Source organism: Scyliorhinus torazame, chromosome 17 (genome assembly GCF_047496885.1).
Source record: "Scyliorhinus torazame isolate Kashiwa2021f chromosome 17, sScyTor2.1, whole genome shotgun sequence".
NCBI lineage: Eukaryota > Metazoa > Chordata > Chondrichthyes > Carcharhiniformes > Scyliorhinidae > Scyliorhinus > Scyliorhinus torazame.
Genome location: NC_092723.1, coordinates 133,413,350 through 133,436,055, shown reverse-complemented (window position 1 = coordinate 133,436,055; position 22,706 = coordinate 133,413,350). Strand labels below are relative to the sequence as shown.

At 44.8% G+C, this 22,706-nt stretch overlaps 1 protein-coding gene across 9 annotated transcripts in view; it reads left to right on the top strand.

Annotated features, from left to right (window-relative positions):
- Positions 1–22,706, top strand: part of tom1l2b (target of myb1 like 2 membrane trafficking protein b) — a 143,774-nt gene that overhangs the window by 8,445 nt on the left and 112,623 nt on the right. Inside the window, exon 1 of one of the 9 annotated variants that reach the window (XM_072481069.1) lies at positions 14,123–14,253. The exons of 7 other annotated variants lie outside the window; for them this stretch is intronic. The gene's annotated coding sequence lies outside the window, so the exon portion shown is untranslated. Of the gene's footprint in view, positions 1–14,122; positions 14,254–22,706 lie in introns of those variants that run through there. One more of the 9 variants, XM_072481066.1, reaches the window with a different exon arrangement.

Here is a 22,706-nt window from a genome sequence, read left to right as displayed (position 1 = left end):
AGGGTGCTAGTTATGAAGAAAGATTGAGTAGATTAGGATTGTTTTCATTGGAAAGACTGAGGTTGAGGGGGGACCTGATTGAGGTCTCCAAAATTATGAGAAATATGGACAGGGTGGATAGCAACAAGCTTTTTCAAGAGTGGGGTGTCAATTACAAGGGGTCACGATTTCAAGGTGAGAGGGGGAAAGTTTAAAGGAGATGTGCGCGGAAAGTTTTTACGCAGAGGGTGGTGGGTGCCTGGAACGTTTTGCCGGTAGAGGCGGGCACGACAGCATCATTTAAGATGCATCTGGACAGATATATGAACAGCGGGGAACAGAGGGAAGTAAATCCTTGGAAAATAGGCGATAGGTTTAGATAAAGGATCTGGATTGGCGCAGGCTGGGAGGGCCGAAGAGTCTGTTCCTGTGTTGTAATTTTCTTTGTTCTTCACTGGTACACTTAAAATCCCCTTTCAAAGTTTCATAAATGGGTCTAGCATAAAGACTAAAGTCTTCCACTACTGGTCTCAAATACCCCAAAATTCCCATGATTTGCTAACCCCCGTTTCGTGAAACGGGCGCTGCGATTCTAGCAGCTTTCTCTCTCATCCCAACACTGGCTTCCCCACCTGCCCTTGACACTGAATACCCTAGATAGTCAACTTCGCTCCTGCCAATCTGGCATTACTTTAACCCTATCTGAAATCCTGCTTCATTAAATGTTTTAATAATTTTGGTCACTTTTTCAACATGTGTCCCCCTGATCATCATCTCCAATTAACACATCATCAATATATACTAAAGCCAAATCATCTTTAATCAACTCCCTTACTATTGCCTGAAAGTGGTTTGGGGAATTAACATATTCATGTGGCAATTTACAGTATACGTAATGTTTAGTGTCAAAGGTAAATGCTGTCTTTTCCCTGCTTGTCTGGGTCTAACAGAACACTCCCGAATCCGTTGGCTAAATCTACACTAGTTAAATAAGTTCTGCCTGCCACCTTCTCCAATGTAATTTTTGAATTTATTAAATACCTTTATCCTTCTCTTTTTTTCTTTTTGTGACCTTATTTAATGCTTTGTCATTCGTTACCATTCTAAATGTACCAGCAGGCTTGCTAACTACCTGAAGTGGGCTATTCGTCGATGCATATGTGACTTCTTGAATTATTCCGTGCTGTTCTAACTCTTTAATCATTATCTCCAGCTCGCATTTGGCACCTCGGGTCAAGGGATATTGCTTTTACGGCCTGTATCGGTCTCTCTGGATTGTGTGCTGGAATTGTGTGCTGATTAACCCTGTGTCATTCTTTCTATTGCTAGGTTTGCTTTCCTTATTTCCTTTACGTTATCAATTGGTTTTAATATCTTAATTTTTTATTTCTGCATCTATTTTTATTAATCTTTCCCTGCCATCAGATTCTCAATTCCTGATACTGCAAGTAATACTCCTAATCTAAGCTCTGGTCCCATATCTTTATTCCCTAAAGCTCCGTCTGTAATGTAGTTAACATTCTAAACTTAATTTCTTCTGCTAGTGACTTTATTGCAACTCAGCAGGCACTAGGACCCAGTGGAGCTGTGCCATATCACTTCCACCGACTACCTCCTCATACTGGTCTCATTGGTCCCCGTGTTTCTAGCCCCTTACTGCCACAATGCCCCTCTTACGGTTTGGGGTTTGGGCATCTCTAAAATGGTCTTCTTCCTTTCTACTGGGATCTTCCTTTCCCCCGGTGTAATCTTAAAATAAAAATTCATAATCTTTGCTATATGAAAAATCCCCGAATCTTAAATTTGATGTGTAGTGAGTTTACAGAGAAAATACTGAAATCTCTACAAATTTTGGAGCACAGAACAAAATTTTTTTTAAATATAGGTACATCATGGCTGCCTCTAAAAAGGAGCCCATGCACCCCGCCCACACCGAATGCCTGGTCTTCGCATTTCAATTTTAAATTCCTTTGTTCTCTTGCCCTTTTTAAATAACCAAGACTATGCCGAGTTCAACTAGTCATTTACAAATCCCAATTTATACATTTAGATTTTTCTTTTTGTTTACTTCCTTAAAATTGTGTTCTAAATAACTTCCACAATGTTAATCATTATTACTGATTTTCTAAAGAACTTTCAAATACTTACCCCGTTTTAAATCTCACTTTAACTGCCGTGTATACCTCCTAATTGATGTGCAACTTCGTTTTGCAAAACACAACATTTTAAAAACCAGGTATACTAGAGGAAGTTCAAAATTTTTGGTCAACCATCACAGTACATTGTGTATCCTTTACACAATAATATAACAGTATAAATAACAATGACCTGTTTTATAAACCAAGAATAAATAATATATAACAAAAACTAAAACTAAATGGCAACTGCCTTGTCTCAGATAAACACTCTCCAAAAATATGATTTAACAATCCAATATACAATTATTTATAGCAACGACCTATACATATTATACACATATATTAACAACCCTGAGAGTCCTTCTGGTTCCTCCCCTCCCCCTGGGCTGCTGCTGCTGCCTTCTTCTTTTCCATTCCCTCTATCTTTCTGTGAGGTATTCGACGAACGGTTGCCACCGCCTGGTGAACCCTTGAGCCGATCCCCTTAGGACGAACTTAATCCGTTCCAGCTTTATAAACCCTGCCATGTCATTTATCCAGGTCTCCACCCCCGGGGGCTTGGCTTCCTTCCACATCAACAGTATCCTGCGCCGGGCTACTAGGGACGCAAAGGCCAAAACATCGGCCTCTCTCGCCTCCTGCACTCCCGGCTCTTGTGCAACCCCAAATATAGCCAACCCCCAGCTTGGTTCGACCTGGACCCCCACTACTTTCGAAAGCACCTTTGTCACCCCCACCCAGAACCCCTGTAGTGCCGGACATGACCAGAACATGTGGGTGTGATTCGCTGGGCTTCTCGAGCATCTCGCACACCTATCCTCTACCCCAAAAAATTTACTGAGCCGTGCTCCAGTCATATGCGCACTGTGTAACACCTTAAATTGAATCAGGCTTAGCCTGGCACACGAGGACGATGAGTTTACCCTACTTAGGGCATCCGCCCACAGCCCCTCCTCAATCTCCTCCCCCAGCTCTTCTTCCCATTTCCCTTTCAGCTCATCTACCATAATCTCCCCCTCGTCCCTCATTTCCCTATATATATCTGACACCTTACCGTCCCCCACCCATGTCTTTGAGATTACTCTGTCCTGCACCTCATGCGTCGGGAGCTGCGGGAATTCCCTCACCTGCTGCCTCGCAAAAGCCCTCAGTTGCATATACCTGAATGCATTCCCTTGGGGCAACCCATATTTCTCGGTCAGCGCTCCCAGACTTGCGAACTTCCCATCCACAAACAGATCTTTCAGTTGCGTTACTCCTGCTCTTTGCCATATTCCAAATCCCCCATCCATTCTCCCCGGGGCAAACTATGGTTGTTTCTTATCGGGGACCCCACCAAGGCTCCCGTCTTTCCCCTATGCCGTCTCCACTGTCCCCAAATTTTCAAAGTCGCCACCACCACCGGGCTTGTGGTGTATTTCTTCGGTGAGAACGGCAATGGGGCTGTCACCATAGCTTGTAGGCTAGTCCCCCTACAGGACGCCCTCTCCAATCTCTTCCACACCGCTCCCTCCTCTTCCCCCATCCACTTACTCACCATTGAGATATTGGCGGCCCAGTAGTACTCACTTAGGCTCGGTAGTGCCAGCCCCCCCCTATCCCTACTACGCTGTAAGAATCCCTTCCTTACTCTCGGGGTCTTCCCGGCCCACACAAAACTCATGATACTCTTTTCGATACTTTTGAAAAAAGCCTTCGTGATCACCACCGGGAGGCACTGAAACACAAAGAGGAATCTCAGGAGGACTACCATTTTAACCGCCTGCACCCTCCCTGCCAGTGACAGGGATACCATGTCCCATCTCTTGAAGTCCTCCTCCATTTGTTCCACCAATCGCGTTAAATTTAACCTATGCAATGTACCCCAATTCTTGGCTATCTGGATCCCCAAGTAACGAAAGTCCCTTGTTACCTTCCTCAGCGGAAAGTCCTCTATTTCTCTGCTCTGCTCCCCTGGATGCACCACAAACAACTCACTTTTCCCCATGTTCAGTTTATATCCTGAAAATTCTCCAAACTCCCGAAGTGTCCGCATTATCTCTGGCATCCCCTCCGCCGGGTCCGCTACATATAACAACAAATCATCCGCATACAGAGATACCCGGTGTTCTTCTCCTCCTCTAAGTACTCCCCTCCACTTCTTGGAACCCCTCAATGCTATTGCCAGGGGCTCAATCGCCAGTGCAAACAGTAATGGGGACAGAGGGCATCCCTGCCTTGTCCCTTTATGGAGCCAAAAGTATGCAGATCCCCGTCCATTCGTGACCACACTCGCCACTGGGGCCCTATACAACAGCGGCACCCATCCAACATACTCATCTCCAAAACCAAATCTCCTCAGCACCTCCCACATATAATCCCACTCCACTCTATCAAATGCTTTCTCGGCATCCATCGCCACCACTATCTCCGCTTCCCCCTCTGGTGGGGGCATCATCATTACCCCTAGCAGCCTCCGTATATTCGTATTCAGCTGTCTCCCCTTCACAAACCCAGTTTGGTCCTCATGGACCACCCTCGGGACACAATCCTCTATCCTCATTGCCATTACCTTGGCCAGAATCTTAGCGTCTACATTTAGGAGGGAATTTGCATTGCAGCGGGTCCTTTTCCTTCTTTGGGAGAAGCAATATCGTTGCCTCAGACATAGTCGGGGGCAGCTGTCCCCTTTCCTTTGCCTCATTAAAGGTCCTCATCAGTAGCGGGGCGAGCAAGTCCACATATTTCCTGTAAAATTCAACTGGGAATCCATCCGGTCCCGGAGCCTTCCCCGCCTGCATGCTCCTAATTCCTTTCACTACTTCCTCTATTTCAATCTGTGCTCCCAGTCCCACCCTTTCCTGCTCCTCCACCTTGGGAAATTCCAGCCGGTCCAGAAAGCCCATCATTCTCTCCCTCCCATCCGGGGGTTGAGCTTCGTATAATTTTTTATAAAATGCCTTGAACACTCCATTCACTCTCTCCGCTCCCCGCTCCATCTCTCCTTCCTCATCCCTCACTCCCCCTATTTCCCTCGCTGCTCCCCTTTTCCTCAATTGGTGGGCCAGCAACCTGCTCGCCTTCTCCCCATATTCGTACTGTACACCCTGTGCCTTCCTCCACTGTGCCTCTGCAGTACCCGTTGTCAGCAAGTCAAATTCTACGTGTAGCCTTTGCCTTTCCCTGTACAGTCCCTCCTCCGATGCCTCCGCATATTGCCTGTCCACCCTCAGAAGTTCTTGCAGCAACCGCTCCCGTTCCCTACTCTCCTGCTTTCCTTTATGTGCCCTTATTGATATCAGCTCCCCTCTAACCACTGCCTTCAGCGCCTCCCAGACCACTCCCACCTGGACCTCCCCATTGTCATTGAGTTCCAAGTACTTTTCAATGCATCCCCTCACCCTTAGACACACCCCCTCATCTGCCATTAGTCCCATGTCCATTCTCCAGGGTGGGCGCCCTTCTGTTTCCTCCCCTATCTCCAAGTCCACCCAATGTGGAGCATGATCCGAAATGGCTATAGCCGTATACTCCGTTCCCCTCACCTTCGGGATCAACGTCCTTCCCAAAACAAAAAAAGTCTATTCGCGAATAGACTTTGTGGACATAGGAGAAAAACGAAAACTCCTTACTCCTAGGTCTGCTAAATCTCCACGGGTCTACTCCTCCCATCTGCTCCATAAAATCTTTGAGCACCTTGGCTGCTGCCGGCCTCCTTCCAGTCCTGGACCTCGACCTGTCCAGCCCTGGTTCCAACACCGTATTGAAATCTCCCCCCATTACCAACTTTCCCACCTCTAGGTCCGGGATGCGTCCGAGCATACGCCTCATAAAATTGGCATCATCCCAGTTCGGGGCATATACGTTTACCAAAACCACCGTCTCCCCCTGTAGTTTGCCACTCACCATCACGTATCTGCCCCCGCTATCTGCCACTATAGTCTTTGCCTCAAACATTACCCGCTTCCCCACTAATATAGCCACCCCCCTGTTTTTCGCATCTAGCCCCGAATGGAACACCTGCCCCACCCAACCTTTGCGTAGTCTCACCTGGTCTATCAGTTTCAAGTGCGTTTCCTGTAACATAACCACGTCTGCCTTAAGTTTCTTAAGGTGTGCGAGTACCCGTGCCCTCTTTATCGGCCCGTTCAGCCCTCTCACGTTCCACGTGATCAGCCGGGTTGGGGGGCTTTTTACCCCACCCCCCCCCCCCCTTGTCGATTAGCCATCCCCTTTTTCCAGCTCCTCACCCGGTTCCCACGCAGCTGTGTCCCCCCAAGGCGGTGCCCCCCCGCCCATCCCACCCCATACCAGCTCCCCCCTCTCCCCAGCAGCAGCCCAATAATTCCCCCCTCCCACCCCCCCCGCTAGATCCCCCACTAGCGTAGTTACACCCCCCATGTTGCTGCCAGAAGTCAGCAAACTCTGGCCGACCTCGGCTTCCCCCCGTGACCTCGGCTCGCACCGTGCGACGCCCCCTCCTTCCTGCTTCCCTATTCCCGCCATGATTATCATAGCGCGGGAACCGAGCCTGCGCTTCCCCCTTGGCCCCGCCCCCAATGGCCAACGCCCCATCTCTTCCACCTCCTTTCCTCCCCCCACCACCTCCTGTGGAAGAGAGAAAAGTTACCACATCGCAGGATTAATAACATAAAACTCCTCTTTCCCCCCTTCTTCGCCCCCCCCATACTCGGCCCACCACTTTGTTTCAAACGTTCTTTTTTTAATAACCCGCTCATTCCAGCCTTTCCACACATCGTTTATGGTGTGCCTCGTGCATCTCCGTCTTCACCACCAGGCCCTGTATGTCGTCCTCATTCTCCGCAGCCTTTGTCTTCACGACCCGAAGCTCCCGCTCCTGGGTCTTTTGCTCCTCCTTTAGCCCTTCGATCGCCTGTAATATCGGGGCCAACAGCTCCTTCTTCATTTCCTTTTTGAGTTCTTCCACGCAGTGTTTCAAAAACTCGTGTTGTTCAGGGCCCCATATTAAACTGCCACCTTCCGACGCCATCTTGGTTTTTGCTTGCCTTCCTTGCCGCTGCTCTAAAGGATCCACCGCAATCCGGCCACCTTCCTCTCCTTTTTTCATCCGTATCCAGGGGGGATTCCCTTCTGGTTCACCGCACAGTACTTTTAGCCGTTAAAATTGCCGTTGGGACTCTTATTAAGAGCCCAAAAGTCCGTTCCACCGGGAGCTGCCGAAACGTGCGACTCAGCTGGTCATCGCCTCACCCGGAAGTCCTCGTTGCTCCCAAGTTCACAACTTCTTATTAAACACACACAATCATTCATCCACCGAGATCTCCACTCAACCGAAAGGAATTCAAATCATTACAATCCTGAAATTTCCTAATCATTTCCAACACTTTGGTTCCCCCTAGTGGCCATTCATCTCCCAACTTTTTCTCTCACAAGACATATCTCCCCCTAACAAAATTCATCTTTAATCAATTCTAATTGTACGGCATTGAATTATCTCCAGAACATTCCCTCAGTGGCCTTAACTGAATTGTCTGTGACATTCCCTCAACCCGTTAAAGCACTTAACCGAATTAAAGTGTAATTCAATACAACCAATTTTAATTTTCAACCCACATGCACGGAATTGAATTATCGTTCGATATTCCCTCAATCCCCGTTACCTCAACCGTACCTACTTCGACTGAAATTAAGTTTTCTAATCCGCCAGACTGACCTTTGATTTCGTCGAACGATCTTACCCGACCATAGGCGAGTGACCAAACCCACTTTGGACCATGAGGCAGGGGAAAACCGACGTGGTCCTTTATAATCTACTCACACCGTGGGCCCATTTCCCCTCTCTCCATCCAAGACTGGTTTAATTCTGATTTTGCGGATCGTCGGGAATTCGTCCGAGAAATCCCACCACTGCCACCAAATGATGAAATTGAGTTCTTTCTGTCCAGTCTGGTTTAAATCAAAAGGCTGAGTCCGGATTTGTAGATATTGTTTTATCTTATTTCAAATAGCTTGCAAACCAGACTCACTCTGATAACAGCAGGACCAATACTGTTCCTAAGATCCCCAGAGGAAGTGATTGAAAACAGAGCACATAACATCTTATACACATGAACATAGAATCAAGTTTCACACACGACCAAATAAGGTAATGGTGACAAGTTCAAGATTCTTATAGGCCCTTTTCCCACATTCCTCGACCTGGCCATGTAACCTGACCTCCACAACCACTGATCCTGGGACTCTTTCTCCCAGCATCCTTTGCAGTATCCTTTGTGCAAAGAACTGGTCCTAATAGCTACCCATCCCCCTCTCGCCATGCTTTACCCAATCTCTCTGTTCACTCCCTTCAACCCGAATTAATGTCCATAATGCACTATTCTAACTGGTCATCCCAGTCTAATGCTCTTTTCTTTAATTCAATTCCTCAGTTGAAGCTATGCAGCAAATATGACCACAGTTATGCATAGTAATTTGTTGCAAACAATGATTCTTGGGCCAGAAATTAATTGGTCTAGTAAATCTGCCCATCTCTTGGGGAAAAAAGGCAACAAATAATGGATCTGTGCAAGGGCTGAATTCAGTTTACATGTTTGTACCTGCCATAGAGTAGATATGCCTGCCATTATTATACCTTTTGTATTTTAGAATAAGTACAATTAACAGCTTTGGAAACTTTACTCCTCCAAAGAAGCTTTTTGCATCTTTAATTTTAGACATCATTGATTTCAAAACTACCTTGGTAGCTCGGTTGTTAATAACTTTGTTTTATTCTGTCAGCAAGTAGGCCCGTTCCGATGGACTGTGTACAGTTAAAATGGGTATTTTTAGAAATTTAGACTGGCTTTAATTTAGCTGCATGCAGCCTAATTACTGGATTCCAAATGACCTTTTTAAACTGATTTAGTTTGACAGAGATATAAACATCAGGCAAAGACACTGAATTAGCAAATAATACCAAAGTTTATTCAACACAAGCAAAATGAAACGACCAAAGACTAATCAATCAACTTATTCAATGAACTAATACTTAGCAACTAACAAGTAAGAGAAAACAAAGGTAAAGTATACTTATCAACAAAACCCCACAAATTTCACACCTTCATATGGGGGCACAGTAGAATAGTGGTTAGCACTGTTGCTCCACATCTCCAGGGTCCCAGGTTCGATTCACAGCTTGGATCACTGTCTGTGTGGAGTCTGCACCTTCTCCCTGTGTCTGCGTGGATTCTTCCGGGTGCTCCGGTTTCCTCCCACAAGTCCCGAAAGACGTGCTTGTTAGGTGAATTGGACATTCTGGATTCCCATTCTGCATACCTGAACAGGCACCAGAATATAAGACCATAAGACCATAAGACATAGGAGCGGAAGTAAGGCCATTCGGCCCATCGAGTCCTCTCCACCATTCAATCATGGCTGATTTCAACTCCATTTACCCGCTCTCTCTCCATAGCCCTTAATTCCTCGCGAAATCAAGAATTTATCAACTTCTGTCTTAAAGACACTCAACGTCCCGGCCTCCACCTCCCTCTGTGGTAATGAATTCCACAGACCCACCACTCTCTGGCTGAAGAAATTTCTCCTCATCTCTGTTCTAAAGTGACTCCCTTTTATTCTCAGGCTGTGCCCCCGGGTCCTAGTCTCCCCTGCTAATGGAAACAACTTCCCTACATCCACCCTATCTAAGCCATTCATTATCTTGTAAGTTTCTATTAGATCTCCCCTCAACCTCCTAAACTCCAATGAATATAATCCCAGGATCCTCAGACGTTCATTGTATGTTAGGTCTTCCATTCCTGGGATCATCCGTGTGAATCTCCGCTGGACCCGCTCCAGTGCCAGTATGTCCTTCCTGAGGTGTGGGGCCCAAAATTGCTCACAGTATTCTAAATGGGGCCTAACTAATGCTTTATAAAGCTTCAGAAGTACATCCCTGCTTTTATATTCCAAGCCTCTTGAGATGAATGACAACATTGCATTTGCTTTCTTAATTACGGACTCAACCTGCAAGTTTACCTTTAGAGAATCCTGGACTAGGACTCCCAAGTCCCTTTGCACTTCAGCATTATGAATTTTGTCACCGTTTAGAAAATAGTCCATGCCTCTATTCTTTTTTTCCAAAGTGCAAGACCTCGCACTTGCCCACGTTGAATTTCATCAGCCATTTCTTGGACCACTCTCCTAAACTGTCTAAATCTTTCTGCAGCCTCCCCACCTCCTCCATACTACCTGCCCCTCCACCTATCTTTGTATCATCGGCAAACTTAGCCAGAATGCCTCCAGTCCCGTCATCTAGATCGTTAATATATAAAGAGAACAGCTGTGGCCCCAACACTGAACCCTGCGGGACACCACTCGTCACCGGTTGCCATTCCGAAAAAGAACCTTTTATCCCAACTCTCTGCCTTCTGCCTGACAGTCAATCGTCAATCCATGTTAGTACCTTGCCTCGAATACCATGGGCCCTTATTTTACTCAGCAGTCTCCCGTGAGACACCTTATCAAAGGCCTTTTGGAAGTTAAGATAGATAACATCCATTGGCTCTCCTTGGTCTAACCTATTTGTTATCTCTTCAAAGAACTCTAACAGGTTTGTCAGGCACGACCTCCCCTTACTAAATCCATGCTGACTTGTCCTAATCCGACCCTGCACTTCCAAGAATTTAGAAATCTCATCCTTAACAATGGATTCTAGAATCTTGCCAACAACCGAGGTTAGGCTAAAATTGGCCTATAATTTTCCATCTTTTTCCTTGTTCCCTTCTTGAACAGGGGGGTTACAACAGCGATTTTCCAATCCTCTGGGACTTTCCCTGACTCCAGTGACTTTTGAAAGATCATAACTAACGCCTCCACTATTTCTTCAGCTATCTCCTTTAGAACTCTAGGATGTAGTCCACCTGGGCCCGGAGATTTATCAATTTTTAGACCTCTTAGTTTCTCCAGCACTTTCCCCTTTGTGATGGCTACCATATTCAACTCTGCCCCCTGATTCTCCGGAATTGTTGGGATATTACTCATGTCTTCTACTGTGAAGACCGACGCAAAGTACTTATTTAGTTCCTCAGCTATTTCCTTGTCTCCCATCACAAAATTACCAGCGTCATTTTGGAGCGGCCCAATGTCAACTTTTGCCTCCCGTTTGTTTTTAATGTATTTAAAGAAACTTTTACTATCATTCCTAATGTTACTGGCTAGCCTACCTTCATATTTGATCCTCTCTTTCCTTATTTCTCTCTTTGTTATCCTCTGTTTGTTTTTGTAGCCTTCCCAATCTTCTGACTTCCCACTACTCTTTGCCACATTATAGGCTTTCTCTTTTGCTTTGATGCATTCCCTAACTTCCTTTGTCAGCCATGGCTGCCTAATCCCCCCTCTGATAACCTTTCTTTTCTTTGGGATGACCCTCTGTACTGTGTCCTCAATTACTCCCAGAAACTCCTGCCATTGCTGTTCTACTGTCTTTCCCACTAGGCTCTGCTCCCAGTCGATTTTCGTCAGTTCCTCCCTCATGCCCCTGTAGTTACCTTTATTTAACTGTAACACCTTTACATCTGATTCTACCTTCTTTCTTTCAAATTGGAGATTGAATTCTACCATATTATGATCACTGCCTCCTAAGTGCTCCCTTACTTTAAGATCTTTAATCAAGTCTGGCTCATTACATAACACTAAGTCCAGAATGGCCTGTTCCCTCGTGGGCTCCATCACAAGCTGTTCCAAAAAGCCCTCCTGTAAACATTCAATGAATTCCCTTTCCTTGGGTCCACTGGCAGAATTATTTACCCAGTCCACCTGCATATTGAAGTCCCCCATGATCACTGTGACCTTGCCTTTCTGACATGCACTTTCTATTTCGTGGTGCATTTTGTGCCCCCGGTCCTGACCACTGTTAGGAGGCCTGTACATAACTCCCATTATGGTTTTTTTGCCTTTGTGGTTCCTCAGCTCTACCCACACAGACTCCACATCATCTGACCCTATGTCATTTAGTGCTATTGATTTAATTTCACTCCTAATTAACAAGGCAACCCCGCCCCCTCTGCCCACCTCCTTGTCTTTTCGATAGGTTGTGAATCCCTGGATGTTTAAATGCCAGTCCTGAACCCCCTGCAACCATGTCTCTGTGATGCCTACCACATCATACCTGCCAGTCACAATCTGGGCCACAAGCTCATCTACCTTGTTCCGTACACTGCGCGCATTTAAATATAGCACCTTTAATTCTCTATTGACCGTCCCTTTTTGTTTTCTTAGTGTGGTGGACCTTGGTTTACTGAGCCTTTCCATACACTGTGTCATATTTTGTGGGATGGGGACTATCGTAACCTCTCCTGAGTTTTGTCTTTTTGTGCTTTTTTGTATTCCTAAGCAGCTACGCTTCCCACTGATTACTTCACCTCTTGGTTCCTTGACTTTCCCTTCCCCCCCCAATCTTTAGTTTAAAGTCCTATTGACCACCCTATTTATTCTTTTCGCCAGAACACTGGTCCCAGCTCGGTTAAGGTGGAGACCATCCCAACGGTATAGGTCCCCCCGTCCCAAAACTAATGCCAGTGTCCCATGAAAAGGAACCCCTCTTTCCCACACCACTCTTTCAGCCACGTGTTAACTTCCCTGATTCTTGCCTCCCTATGCCAATTTGCACGTGGCTCAGGCAGTAATCCGGAGATTATGACCCTTGAGGACCTGTTTTTTAATTTGAATCCTAGCTCTTTATAATCTCTAAACAGGTCCTCTTTCCTAGACTTGCCTATGTTGTTGGTACCGACATGGACCACAACAACTGGATCCTCCCCCTCCCTCTCCAGTATCCTTTCAAGCCGGTCAGAGATGTCCCGCACCCTAGCACCGGGCAGGCAACATACCATGCGGGACTCTTTATCCTGCTCACAAAGGATACTATCTATCCCCCTGATAATAGAATCCCCAACAACTACAACTTGCCTATTTACTCCCTCCCCTTGAATGGCCTGCTGAACCATGGTGCCTTGGTCAGCTGACTCATCCTTCCTGCAGCCCTGTTCGCCATCCGCACAGGGAGCAAGTGCCTCATACCTGTTGGACAGAGTCAAGGGCTGAGGCTCCTGAGTTCCTGACTGCTGGTTCCCTTTACCTGCCTGACTTGCAGTCACACCCTGCTGTCCCTGGCCACTGGCAGGATTTAAACTACTTACTCTGACAGGTGTGACTGCCTCCTGAAACACAGTGTCCAGATAAGTCTCCCCCTCCCGGATGTGCCTCAGTGTTTGAAGCTCAGACTCCAGCCCATCAACTCTGAGCCGGAGCTCTTCGAGCAGCCAATGCTTACTGCAGATGTGGTCGCTGCAGCTCGCAATGGGATCTGCCAGCTCCCACATCAAACAGCTCAAGCACAATATGGCGACTAGGGGCTTTTCACAGAAACTTCTGCAGTGTTAATGTAAGCCTACTTGTGACAAAAGATTATTATTATTATTAATGGTCAATCTGAGGAAATGAAAAGCAACCTCAACCCTTCACAAGAACAGGTGTTCACATCTACCTTCAAAGAAGACTGCACTTTCATAAGTAGGCTTACATTAACAGTGCAATGAAGTTACTGTGAAAAGCCCCTAGTTGCCATATTCCGGCACCTGCTCGGGTACACAGAAGGAGAATTCAGAATGTCCAAATTACCTGACAGCACATCTTTTGAGACTAGTGGGAGCACCCGGAGCCAACCCACGCAGACACGGGGAGAACATGCAGACTCCACACAGTGACCCAGCCAGGAATCGAACCTGGGACCCTGGTGCTGTGAAGCCTCAGTGCTAACCACTGTGCTACCATGTTGCCCTAGGATCCAAGATGACAGGAATTTGCTGTTGTTCCAGTAATACTACCACAATCTTTGCGCTGAAATGAACTCCCCTCCCCAAGATGGGTCCCATTTTATACCTAAAAGATCTGTTGTCCTTGGTCCATGTTGTTAGAAATGGCAAATAGGCCAAGTGTTGCATGGGTTAATTGAATTGGTTCTGGCTAACTGCACACATTGCTTACCAATTGGTTTTTTCAGGATCTACTCCACAAGCATGCCACTAATCAGACCAGAACTGGATCAGTGTGTTCTTAACAGGTTTCAGGACTCTTGTTTACCTTCTAATAAGATTCGAGTGTCCGGTTGATCGGAGGTGTTGAAAATACAACTTTATTGGTAATTATTCACTTTAATATGCATGCAAAAGAACTGAATAAAAATTTAGAAACAAAATATCAAGCAATACATGACAAAGAAAATCATTAAACATAAAAGCATAAATAAATCACTTTAAACACAAACAGATAGATGATTCAGGATGGCAGAAATTCAGGAATAAAGACCTTGGCCATGAGGTCTTACTTTCAGGGAATCTTTATTGATGGTCTAATCCTTCATTTACTCCCATTGGTTTCTAATTCTTAGCTGAGACCTCCTGATTTGTTCAAATAGATGTCTATTACGTGGAGGATGATTTATTAATCAAACATTGTCCATTACTTAAGATTGACTGGTGTCCATCAAAGTTAGTTCAGTGTCTACTTGCACAGCCTCATGAAAATAGGTTTCTTGTGCCACCGCTGGCCGTAGACCTTGCTGTAACTAATTAGTTGATACATTCTTATTGCTAAATGCACTGAAATATTATAGTCTATTCATTATATGAAACATTCACTGAAACAATGTGTACATTTCCACAGACAAGACACTAGAATTCAATAGTTGATTCATTGTCTAAAACAATGACTATATTTTCAGTCAAGCCATTTTTAATAATTTCACTCTTTAGCTATGAATTCAATTGGCACCTAACACCATGAATAAATCAACAATCTATCAATAGGCCAAGACTGTAGATTTCTTTCTCACAGCTTCTGTTACAGAACTTTAGGTTTCAAACTTTGAATCTTAACGTAGGAATATTAGTAGAAAATACAGAAATATAATCTGAATCTTATTTATTTGATTAATTATATAACCTTCAATTAGTGTAATTAACATACTTTTAATACAATTATCTGTTATCAGTTATTTATTCACAGTACTACATTAGTTAGCTGGTAGTAAAAGGTTAGCAACATCAACACGGCTTCTTCATAGCCCATATGCTAATAAAATGTGGCCTTTAAGATAAAATGGTCAGGTTAAGCAAGCACACTAAAACCTGCGAAGGTAAAATCTAAAATTACACTAGCTTACACTGAATTTGTTAATGCCTTGTATATAGTTATGACCAAGTGGGAAAAGGATGAGCTGGCTTCCCTCTTTTTAATCCCCGCGGTTGGTCACAACAAAGGTATAAGTTTCTTTTTCAAACGTATTTAACTATTTGAGCTGGCTCTTTATTGTTCACAATGGACAAGATTTAATAATAACCTTTCATTAATGTCACAAGTAGGCTTACATTAACACTGCAATAAAGTTATTGTGAAAATCCCCTAGTTGCCACACTACGGTGCCTGTTCGGGAACACTGAGGAAGAATTCAGAATGTCCAATTCACCTAACAAGCACATCTTTCGGCGCTTGTGGGAGGAAACCGGAGTACCTGGAGGAAACCCATGCAGACACTGGGAGAACGTGCAGACTCCACACAGACAGAGAGCCAAGCCAGGAATTGAACCCGGGACCCTGGCGTTGGGAAGCAGCAATGCTGTGCTACCGTGCCCCCCTAATTGAATCAAAGAGCAAATTTATTAACTGCCAAACCTGAGGGGAAGAAATAATAAAAATGTAACATCGCACACATATACATATCAGAAATAAGGGACCTTTCACGGCGCCGAGGACCCGGGTTTGAAACCAGCCCCGGGTCACTGTCCATGTGGAATTTGCACATTCTCCCTGTGTCTGTGTGGGTCTCACCCCCAAAGATATGCAGGGTAGGTGGATTGGCAACACTAAATTGCCCCTTAATTGGGGAAAAAAGAATTGGGCACTTTAAATTTTAAAAAAGAGGAAAGTTATTTCAATTTTTTTTTTAAAGTGTCCTCTGAGCTTGATGCATAGATTTTAATGCTGCAGATGATTTAGATTAACAGGTGTCGTGGACGGGTTCCCTGGTAGATTTCTAATAAAGTTGGCTTCCAAGAGAGGGAAAGAGCAGCAGCTTTTCACTTTGTAAAAAGTTCTTGCAATCACTTAGTGGTTGATGGTCCTGCCCTGAAATACTTCATCAATTATGTAATTCATGGGGTTTTGAGTAAGCCTCTCTGTGGCAGTCATTATTTCAATATCCACTCTTTGCATTTTAATGTCCGTTCCTTAATGACTAATTTTGATTTGCTTTATGAAGAAATGCCTCTCTCTTCACAGTCCCTGAGGGTGATTTGTTTGCTTTCCATTTTCACTTTGGAAGGTGGCCTTGCACTTTTAAGTAGTTTGTTCTGAGTCATTTCATGCCAAAAAATCATAAAGGACAATGCTTTATGACAACATAGATCCAGAATGTAGGCTTGTTCTGATGAATACATGCTACCCTTGCAATTTTATAGATTCAAATTGGAGCTGAGGTAGAGGTTATTCTCTTGAGCTAGAGTAAAAATTGTTGTTTTGGTGGGTTTCATTTGATTAAAATCAAAAATTCCACTGATGCTACAAAGCAGGATTTACACCGGCACAAAAAATAGCTACCAAAGTATTCCAACATCCTTTTAATGTAATTTTTATTCACCCTCCCTCATGGTACTACAGTATACATAGAAAAGGAGGAGGAGAAGGCTATTCGGCCCTTCAAGCCTGCTCTGCCATTCATTATGACCATGACTGATTATCCAACTCAATAGTGTGTTCCTGCACCCCATATCCTTTGATTCCTTTTGCCCCAAGAGCTATACCTAACTGTCTTGAAAACATATAATGTACAACCGTCAATCATGTGCATCCTTATTTCATGTTGAACTAATTTTTGACATACAGTAGTTTGATTTGAAGAGCCGAACAAAACTTGCGGTGGCGAGTTCCCTTCTGACTAATGGTAACTAAGATTTTTTAAAATTCATTTATGGGATGTGGGCATCGCTGGTTAGGCCAGCATTTATTGCCCATCCATAGTTGCCCTTCGGAAGGTGGTGGTGTGTTGCCTTCTTGAACTGTTGCAGTCCTTGAGGTATAGGGAGGGAGTTCCAGGATGTTGCCCCAGCGGTAGTGAATGAGCGGCGATATATTTCCAAGTCGGGGTGTTGAGTGCCTTAGAGGGAAACCGCCAAGTGGTGGGGTTCCCAGGTATCTGCTACGCTTGTCCTTCTAGATGGTAGTGGGTGTGGGTTGGGAAGGTGTCGTCTAAGGAACCTTGGTGAGTTACTGCAGTGCAACTTGTAGATGGTACACATAGCTGCCACTGTTTGTCGGTGGAGGTTTTGAATGTTTGTGGAGGGGGAGCATTCAAACTGGCTGCTTTGTCTTGAATGGTGTTGAGCTTCTTGTGTTGTTGGAGCTGCACTCATCCAGGCAAGTGAAGAGTATTCCATTTCACTCCTGACTTGTGCCTGAAAGATGGTGGACAGGCTTTCGGGGGTCAGGAGGTGAGTTACTCGCTGTAGGATTCCTAGCCTCTGACCTACCCTAGTAGCCACAGTATTAATGTGACTAGTCCAGTTCAGCTTCTGATCAATGGTAACCCCCAGGATGTTGATTGTGGGGGATTCAGCGATAGTAATGCAATTGAATGTCAAGGGGCGATGGTTAGATCCTCTCTTGTAGGAGATGGTCATTGCCTGGCACTTGTGTGGCACAAATGTAACTTTCCCCCCACTTATTCCCATTCACTCCAGTTTAGCTAGGGCTCGGTCAAATGCTGCCTTGATGTCAAGGGCAGCACTCTCACCTCACCTCTGGCATTCAGCTCTTTTGTCCACGTTTGAACCAAGGCTGTAATGAGGTCAGAATCTGATAGATCCTGGCGGAACCCAAACTGAGCTTCTGTGAGCAGGTTATTACTAAGTAAGTGCCTCTTGATAGCACTGCTGATGACTCCTTCCATCACTTTGCTGATGGTGGAGAATAGACTGATAGGGTGGCAATTGGCTGGGTTGGATTTGTCCTGTTTTTTTGTGTACAGGACACACCTGGGCAATTTTTCACATTGCCGGGTAGATACTAGTGTTGTAGCTGTACTGGAACAGCTTGGCTAGGGATGGGGCAAGTTCTGGAGTACAAGTCTTCAGTACTATTATTGGCATGGTCCATAGCCTTTGCAGTATCCAGTGCCTTCAGTCGTTTCTTGATATCACGTGGAGTGAATCATATTGGCTGAACACTGACATCTTCAATGCTGGAGACCTTCAGAGGAGACTTGGCACTTCTGGATGAAGATTGTTGCGAATGCTTCAGCCTTGTCTTTTGCACATATGTGCTGGGCTCCTCCACCATTGAGGATGGGGATATTTGTGGAGCCTTTTCCTCCTGTTTTAATTGTCCAGCACCATTCACGGCTGGATGTGGCAGGACTACAGAGCGCAGGCCTGATGTGTTTCTTGTGGAATCGCTTAGTTCTGTCTATAACTTGCTGCTTATGCTGTTTGGCACACAAGTAGTTCTGTGGTGTAGCTTCACCAGGTCGACACCTCATTTTCCCGTATGCCTGATGCTGCTCCTAGCATACTGTCCTGCACTCTTCATTGAACCAGAGTTGATCTCTTGGCTTGGTGGTAATGGTAGAGTGGGAGATATGCCAGTCCATGAGGTTGCAGATTGTGTTTGAATCTAATTCTGCTGCTGATGGCCCACAATGCCTCATGAATGCCCAGTCTCGAGTTGCTAGATGTGTTCGAAGTCTATCCCATTTAGCATGATTGTGTGCCACACAACACAATGGAGGGTATCCTCTTAAAGACAAGGACTGTGCGGTGGTCACTTATGCCGATACTGTCATGGACAGATGCATGTCATTATGATCATGGCTGATTATCTAACTCAATAGCCTGTTCCTGCCCCCCATATCCTTTGATACTAAGCTGTACAGACCAGAAAGTCTACCTTGAATTAGTTGATCATTACATTTGATTGCTGGAGATTGCATTCACCTCCTGGGATGGAGAGAAGGATAAGAAACATTTTTTCACTCTCGTTTGGTATCCAGTCACTCCAATTAGATTTATAAATTTCAGGCGAGGGTAAAATGTGTGTTTGGCTGTGATGTTTACTGGTAAATTGACCACTGACATAAAAATATAAGAAATAAGAGCAGGAGTAAACCATTTGGCCCCTTGAACCTGCACTGCCATTCAATATTGTGACTGCCATTCAATATTGTGTTAACTTGACCACAAAAAGGTAGACAAAACATGTTGTTGTTAATCTTTAATGTATAAAAATAACATTGAAATTACAGTATGGACTCCAATGGAAGCAGCTAGTTAAACATTGAAATAATAGAATTAGAACTAACGGCCGTCATGAACATATACAGGTAATGACTAATGATGTCATAGCAGTTACTGATGACATCAGCAATGGATTTAAATAAGAAGATGCAAAATAAGAACACTTTATGACAATACAACCCACTCCGTTATCACGTGGTTCCCGAAGACCAAAAATCTGTCTATACCAGCCTTCAATATATTCAATATTGGAGCATCCCCAACCTCTTGGGTAGGGAATTCCAAAGATCCACAGTCCTCTGAGTGAAGAAATTTCTCCTCAGTCTTAAATGATGAACCGCTTATCCTGAGGATGCACCCCCCATGTTCTAGATTCTCGAGCCAACGGAACTGATTTTTCTGTGTCTACCTAGCCAAACCCCTTCAGAGGCATGGTTATTTCAATGAGATCAGCTCTCATTCTTCTAAACTCAAGATTTTATAGGCCCCGGTTACTCAGTCTTGCATCATAGAACAAGCCTCTCACCCCAAGTAAACCTTTGCTTCAATGTCTCCTGCAAGTACATCCTTTCTTAGATTATGGAGACCAAAACTGTCCATGGTACTTCAGGTGTGGTCTCACCAAAGTCCCATTCAATTGCAGGAAGACTTCCTTATTCTTACACTCCAATCTCCATGCAATAAAGGCAACTATGCTATTTGTCTTCCAAATTGCTTGCTGTACATGCATGTAAACTATTCTTTGTATCTGCACATTCAAGTCCCTCTGAACATCATTTATATTTTCCACATCATAAATTGTTTTATTCTTGCAACCAAAGTGAATAACCTCACATAATATTCCTTTGCCCACTAACTTAACCTGTCTATATCTCTGCAGACTCTGTTTTGTCCTCTCCACAACTTACATTCCCATCTAGCTTTGTATCATTAGCATACTTAGGTATGTTGCTTTTGGTACCTACGTCTCATTAGTACAGATTGCAAACAGTTGAGGCTCCAGCATTTCTCCAGTCAGCTAACTTGAAAATGCCCTGTTTATCAATCTCTATCCTGTCTACCCATGCTAATATATTATCCCCAACACCATGATCCCTTGTCTTAATCTTGTGTGGCACCTTATCAAATGCTGTTTGTAAATCCAAGTATATTACATCTTCAGGTTATCTACCCCTTATAAAAGGACCAACACACCTCCAAGCTCTGGAGTTGGACTGTTTGCATACTCCCTATCTACACCCTGAATCTCGTCCACCACCTCCTGACATTCTCTCCTGGTCTCCCTGTCCATGTGTGACTTGTATGAGATGATCACCCCCCCCCCCCCCCCCTCCCCATCACCACTTTAAACGCCTCCCAGTGTAGACAGCAACACCATCCCATTCGTGTTCCAGATCCAATCCCACGTCCAGCCTCCAACCTGTACGCTGTGCCCATCCCACCTCCAACTTCAGGTCCACCAAATGTGGCGTGTTGCTCTTATTAGCCTTAGTTTTATTAGCTCTAATTATGTCACCTTTGCTCACGAGTCGCCAGGTATCTTTCTGATACCGCCACGTGGTTCAAGCTGTAGTTATGATTAATAAGACAGCACAACGCTTAGTAAGATTAAATCAACGGTCATTTATTATGTACAGCAATAAATACTTGCACAATAATCCTATTTTCTATATCACTACCTACCACTACTGGCCAATACTTAACTTTTGGAAATGGCCCACCAGGTCAGGGAAACGAATGGCTTATCGAATTGGGTCTGGCCTGCGGGATTCAAAAGGCTGATACAGGTCGATGGCTAGGAGTCTCTATCGGATAGCGATCGCTGGAGTCAAACTTACGGTTGCTGGTTCTTGCGAAGGTTGCGAGCAGGAGAAGAAGGGAGAGAAGGATCGATCTGAACTTGGCCCCTATTTTTATAGTCCCTAGGGGCTTCCCTCCTATCGGGGCGGACCTTGACCCTGGTCCCAAGTGATTGGACTTGGTCCCAATCACTGGGTTCAATATGCTCCAATAATGGGGCGATTCCTTGATCGGGGGGTGGTCGTCCACCTTTCTTTGTCTCAGCTACTGCAGGCGCCGAGAGGTCTGGATCGGCTTTCAATTGCTAATTTGTAGCAATTGTTCCCGGGGATGGCCGATTAAAATGCAGATGGCTGGGTTGATGTGCTGTCAATGGTTGCAGGTATCAGTCTAGGCCGACTTCCCCAGAGCCGAATACACTGTTCTGCCTGCAGCTGTCCGTTTTGAGTCCTTTGGCTGATTTTCCCATCAGCCTTTTTAATTCGCCATTTTAGATCGGGGTTTGGCCAAATACTCAGGAATCAGCCATTTTAGGTGGCTACAGGCGCATGGCTGGAGATGACCACTGCCGAATACCCCCGAATACTCCACACTCTTTAGCCCAGGAAGCAAGCTAAAGAAGCTACACATAAGCAGTAGTTTACAGCACAAATAGGTTTATTACTAGTTCACAATCAAATACCACCACTCCCCGGAGGGTCTCCTTCCCCGACCTGGGTGCTTTCTAGAGAGGATGACACAAAATCTACAGAAGGATATAGACAGGTTAAGTGAGTGGGCCAAAACTTTGCAGATGGAATATAATGTAGAAAAATGTGAAGTTATGCACTTTGGTAGGAAGAATAAAGGAGCTGAATATTATTTAAATGGAGACTGCTGCAGCACAGAGCGATTTGGGGTCTTCATGCATAAATCACAAAAAGCTAGCATACAAGTTCAGGGGAGGTATTTCACAGGGTTTCTCTCTCCCTCTCGCTCCAATGGAAATCCAGGCTTTTTAGTGCAAACAGGCACCTCACAAGGGGCTAGAGATTGCTTATTTCACAGGTCTGTCATAGCACACTCTTCAAAATATCACATGGTCACCCCTCTCATATTGCTTTAGTCTTTCCTGAAATATGTTTTTCTCTTTCATCTTTAAACCCACTTTTCTCAACTTTCTTTGGAAGTTACCTTTCCCAGAATATAAAAATCTTTCATGTTGTCTTTATGGCTGCTACTTTCCAGTAACTAAACTCTTTTTTTAATAAACATTTTATTGAGGTATTTTTGGTATAGTAACATCAACCAAATAAACAATATACATGAAACCATAAACATAATGCAAAAGCCATTTACCTCTCGTCCAGGACCCACCCTTATTGACCCCCTACTCTAATCTAAACTACCCCCTCCCCCGGCCCCGGTCTGCTGACGATTAATTTCCCGCATAGATGTCGACGAACGGTTGCCACCTCCGGGTGAACCCTAACAGTGACCCTCTCAAAGCGAACTTGATTTTCTCCAA